This window comes from Nematolebias whitei, chromosome 19, assembly GCF_014905685.2.
Source record: "Nematolebias whitei isolate Nwh7 chromosome 19, NemWhi1, whole genome shotgun sequence".
Lineage (NCBI taxonomy): Eukaryota > Metazoa > Chordata > Actinopteri > Cyprinodontiformes > Rivulidae > Nematolebias > Nematolebias whitei.
Window position 1 is genome coordinate 38,761,971 of NC_056516.1, and position 5,989 is coordinate 38,767,959.

Below are 5,989 nucleotides of genomic sequence, written 5' to 3' on the forward strand. Positions count from 1 at the left end.
GGTTCAAACTGTTTTACCATGGTGTGGATAGAAAGAGAAATGGAGTAGGGGTGGTCCTGAAGGAGGAGTTGGCAAAGAATGTAGTAGAGGTGAAAAGAGTGTCAGATAGGGTGATGTGTCTGAAGGTAGAAGTAGAAGGTCTGATGCTAAATGTTGTCAGTGGTTATGCTCCACAGGTTGGATGTGATGTGGAGGAGAAAGATACATTTTGGAAAGATCTGGATGAAGTGATAGAGAGTATTCCCAGAGAGGAGAGAGTGGTGATGGAGCAGACCTGAATGGACATGTTGGTGAAGGAAACAGAGGATGAGGAAGTGATGGGTAGGTTTGGTGTCAAGGAAAGAAACCAGGAAGGACAGATGGTGGTGGATTTTACCAAGAGAATGGAAATGGCTGTAGTCAACACCTGTTTCCAAAAGAGGGAAGAACATGGAGTGACCTATAAGAGTGGAGGAAGGAGTGTGCAGGTCGACTACGTTCTGTGTAGAAGAGGAAACCTGAGGGAGACTGGAGACTGTAAGTATGGTTTCATACTGAGAAAAAGCATCACAGACGCCATCTTTGTTTTGAGGATGCTGATGGAGAAGAACAGAGAGGGTCAGAAAGAACTCCATTGTGTCTTTGTGGATTTAGAAAAAGCATCTGACAGGGTGCTGAGGGAGGAGGTGTGGTGTTACATGAGGAAGTCTGGAGTGGCAGAGAAGTATGTTAGACTGGTACAGGACATGTATGAGGACAGCAGGACATGAATGAGGACAGCAGGACATGTATGAAGATAGCAGGACATGTATGAGGACAGCAGGACAGTGGTGAGATGTGCTGTAGATAGCTTCAAGGTGGAGGTGGGAGTGCATAAAGGATCAGCTCTGAGCCCCTTCTTGTTTGCTCTGGTGATGGACCGACTAACAGATTAGGTCAGGCAGGAATCCCCATGGACGATGATGTTTGCAGATGACATTGTGATCGGTGGTGAGAACAGGGAACAGGTGGAAGAGAACTTGGAGAGGTGGAGGTATGCACTTAAAAGAAGAGGAATGAAAGTCAGTCGTAGTAAGACAGAGTCCATGTGTGTGACTGAGAGGGAGGAGGTGGAACAGTGAGGCTACAAGGAACAGAGGTCACAAAGGAGCAGGACTTCAAGGACTTGGGGTCCACTGTCCAGGAACATGGGGAGTGTGGTGAAGAGGAGAAGAAGAGAGTCCAGGCAGGATGGAGTGATGGAGAAAAGTTTCAGGAGTGATTTGTGACAAAAGGGTGTCAGCAAAGGTCAAAGGAAAAGTTTACAAGACAGTGGTGAGACCAGCTATGTTGTATGGTCTGGAGACAAGAGACATGGACAAAAAGACAGGAGACAGAACTGGAAGTGAAATGAAGATGTTGAGGTTCTTCTTAGGAGACACAAGGATGGAGAAGATCAGGAATGAGATAATCAGAGGGACAGCACAGGTTGAACAACTGGGAGATGAAGTTAGAGAGGACACACTGAGATGGTTTGGACATGTCCAGAGGAGGGACAGTGGGTATACTGGTAGAAGGGTGTTAGAAATGCAGCTGCAGGAAAAAGACTAAGATGAGACATATGATGCAGTTAGAGAGGACTCGGAGGTAGTTGGAGTGAGGACAGAGTGAGATGGAGGTGGACTCGCTGTGGAGACCCCTGAAGAGGGAAAAGCCGAAAGAAGAAGAAGATACTGGAAAAAATAGGAAGCTGCAAGATCCAGAGATTGTTTTATTTTAAATGCAAACTTTATAACTCTGTGAAAGTTTATTCTGGTTTAATAAAGGGTTCATTTGAAAGTATGACATCAAAGAACAACAGGCTGACCTGGATCCAGTCATGCACGTTACTCCATCAGTTCTTCAGATATGGTGATTTGTGGGTCTCCACTCGATGTAAACAACAGCGTGATGGAATAAACAGTTTGTGTTGCTCAACAAATGTGCCGGAATCAGACCAGCGTAGAAGATGCTCAGGTGGACACGTCCGACTGAGTCCGCTGCCAAACACGAAATAAAAGAGAACGAACGAGTGAAACAGCTGGTTGGATAGAAATCTGTGATCGATTGGTTGGAGAGAGTGGTGCGTTCATGCTTTCAACCTGAGCCGTTCTTTTGACTGCTTCATTTAATCATTCACACAAACATCTCAACTGATCACAGACGTCACCGTTGTTGACCAGTTTTCAGTCACTTTGGATATTTCTGCAGGTAAACTCACCTGGTAGTTGCCAGAGGGTGGAAGAAATGTGCTGTTTTAGTTCGAGGACACTTGACTGACCCGTCTTCACGACACTGAACAAATCTTTAGAAGGCAGCTCCGCGCTGACGCTGCTCTGAGCTCGAGTGTTCGTCTTCAGCCTGAGGAACCCTTTGATGGAGGGCTTCTGAGCGGGTGGAGGTGGCGGTCTGCATCCTCCCATCATCTGATGGACACACTGTCGGCTGTTGGTCTGAACGAGTTCTGCACCTTTTTTTTTTTTTTCATTTACCCTTTATTTATACAGGTAGTCTCATTGAGCCATGAGAACTCATTTTCAAGAGAGACCTGTTTAGGGAGCAGATGGGGGGTTAAGGGCCTTGCTCATGGGCCCAGGGTGGGGCGAATGAGGGTGGGGGCAAGTGTGGGAGCTTCACCTATCCCACCCACAATTTTGATGTTGTCGGGGCGTGAACCGGCGATCTTCGGATCACAGGCCCACCTCTCTAACCTCTGCGCCACCACTCCCCCATGTGTGTTTTTCCACCTTAAAAACTGTCTGAGCCAATGAATCCGTTCTGCTGTAATTCCACTTACAGGGATTCTCCTGGTTAGAGATTCATGCCTAACAGCCTCAGGGTAGAAGCTGTTCCTCAGTCTAGTGGTTCTACACTTAATGCTCCTCAACCTCCTTCCTGAGGGGAGCGGGGCAAAAAGTGTGTGTGCTGGGTGAGTGTGGTCCTTCATGATGCAGGTGGTTCTCTTCCTGCATCTGGAGGTGTAGATGTCAGTGATGGTGGGGAGACTGACTCCAACATTAACATTTTGAGATTAACATCTCAAAAGCTCAAATATCTCATCTACAGCCCCAAACCCCACATGAGTTGAAAAGGAGGTGCCGTGGACAAATTCCTGTCAACTTGGTGGCAGTGCTCGAGTACCTGACTGCCGAGATCCTGGAGCTGGTGAGAAAATCTGCTCGTGTGGAACTCTGCAGACTGCTAGGAGGCGTGACCATCGCTCAAGGAGGAATTCTGTCTGGCATTCAGGCAATCCTGCTGCACAGGAGGACCGAGAGGCCCGCCGGATCTGACAGCAAGCTGGATCTGGGTGGATGGATCAGTATCTGTGCCCAGATTCTTTGGCTTCACTGCAGGAGATCCTTCCTGCCCACAGCTCAGCATCTATAACAACTCTTGAAAGAAACCCGGATGATGAGCTACGACGACACTTCTTTTCCCTCTGGGATTAATAAAGTATTTCTGAATTTGAATTTTGAATTTGAACATCTTCTGCGCAGCCTTCACCACTCTCTGCAGAGCTTTTCTCTCCAGCTCCTGTGCCACACGTTGATGCTGGAGCACAGGACCTTTTTGTCACTTGATGCACATCCAGACAGGCAACAAATAATCCATCAGAACGACGATCCAGACTTTAGATCTGAACCTTTAGACCAGGCCTGTCCTGCAGGGTTTCAGATGTTTGGACTCACCTGGTGCCGACCACTCAGGGGTGACCAGACGTCTTTAAAGCTTGAAGACCTGGCTCCAGCCTGCTGGACTGGATCCATCATCACTAGACGGAGTGTCGTGTACGTTTCATCACTTCTGCTCCAAGGTCAAGGTCAAAGGTTATACAGTCCAGGCCATTTCTCCAGATGCTGTTGGTTTAGTCGACAGGCGGATGATGTGCCGTGTGAGGTTCTGTTGTGTAGTTACATCAGTTTGTTGTTCATCAGGTTTTACTTCAAAGATCTGAAAGTTTTTTTGTGGAGCCGTGATTTATGATGAAATGCACGTGGAGCAGTCGGCAGGGACACAGATTGTAGCGCACGTTTCAGCGTCTAGATGAGGTTTGTGCAGCTCTGATTGATCCAGCTGAACCTGATCTCACCCACTAGGGCTGCTCCTCCTGCAGCTCCTGGTGTTTGAGGGAGCAACAGGAAGTTCGGCCTCCTGTTTGAGGAGCAGGTAGCGTTCAGGCGGCCTTTTGTGACGGAACGATGGGAAACGAGAGCTGTGAGGGAAAAAGTCTGACATGGAAAACTACTCGGAGCTGCTGAAGCTTCAGACGTTCCATCCTTTAGAAACTGAGCGAGGAGGAGGAGGTGGAGGTGGAGGTGGGAGTCTCTCCTTTCAGGAGGCGGCCGAGAACAAAACAGGAAAGCATCGTCTTGTTTTGGCTCGCGCTCGCTACAAGTGTTTGGAATTTCAAGGAGGTGGATTCACGTGTTGCGTTCAGGTCAGAGCATGCACGCACAAACACGAACACGCATCCATTCACACGCGGCGGCGGCGGGAATGCGCGGCATGCTTCGATAAGCTGAGACACGATGACTGAAGCCCCCGTGGATGTTTGGAGCTGCGCTCTGTGAATAGACTAAATACTGAGATGCTGCGGCGGCCTTGGTCCAATCTCAGCTCGTGTTTCTTGTGGGCCAAAGTTCTGCTGATCGGCGTGTTTTCATGATTTTACAGAAACATCTCGACCTCCTCGCTCAAACTTTAAACAGAAGTTTATCTTGTTTGAGAAGCTCCGTGTTTGGATTAAATACAAACACTTGTCTCTGCGGTTTATCACCTCCAGCAGACGATCTGCGACTCGCTCCGCTCCTCCTCCTGCTCCTCCTCCTGCTCCTCCTCCTGTGGGCATCCTTCTGATCTGCTCTGACGTTGGAGGCGTCCTCTGTGGAGCTGTGACACATTCTGCGCCGGCCGAGACCTTCCTGTAGCTGTCAGCGTTCGGCTGCGACTCCCGTGACAAACAGCAGCCGAAGAGATGCCTCGGCTGATATTAAGCTTTTTATGTTTCCTTTTATTGTGTGAAACAAACACGGAGGTCAAAGGCCTCGGTGTTTGTGGAGCTACAAACGATCGCTCAGAGCGTCTTTGTTTTCTGAACAGAACTGACCCGCGGGTCGGCACACATGTCGCCCGCCACGTCACGCTCCAGAACCCCAGACTGAGAGTTGTTTTAGTTTTAGCTCCAGATGTGTAAAATGGATCAACTCCTTATGTTTCATGCCTACTAGCTGCGGCAGCCATCTTGAAATGTGTCTCCTTCATTAGTTGTAAACAACCAGTTGCTATTTACTACCTGAGCTGGTTCTGATCTTTCCCAGTCCGTGGGTCGAAGGCTCTTTTTCAACACTCGTTCGTCTCCAAACATCTGACAGAGGACGGACGATGTTCATGGCATGACGGGTTTGTGCTGCGGCCGATGGAGTCCAGTTGGTTCTGTAGTTCAAATCCCGCTGCAGCTGCCAAGGTGAGCTCAACGGCAGCCGACCAGGAGGGCTGCGAAACAAAGAGTTAGCTTTGATTTTTCAAACATCGGTTGCACAAACTGTGAATTGATTCTCAGAATTCAGAGACGGGCGGCACGGTGGATCAGTTGGTAGAGCTGCTGCCTCTCAGCAAGAAGGCCACTGGATCGAAACCCTGTCGGGGGCCTTTCTGGGTGGAGTTTGCATGTTCTCTCCGTGCTGCGTGGGTTTTCTCCAGGTTCTCCAGTTTCCTCCCACAGACCAAAAACATGCATGTTAGGCTGATCGGTAACTCTGAATTGTCCCCAAGTGTCCCTGTGATGGACTGGAGACCTGTTCTGGGTGTCCCCTCCTCTTGCACAGTGACTGCTGGACATGGGCACCAGTGACCCCCACGACCCGAAAAGGATGAAGATGATGGATGGATGGATGGATGGATGGATGGATGGATGGATGGATGGATGGATGGGTGGATGGATGGATGGATGGATGGATGGGTGGATGGATGGATGGGTGGATGGATGGGT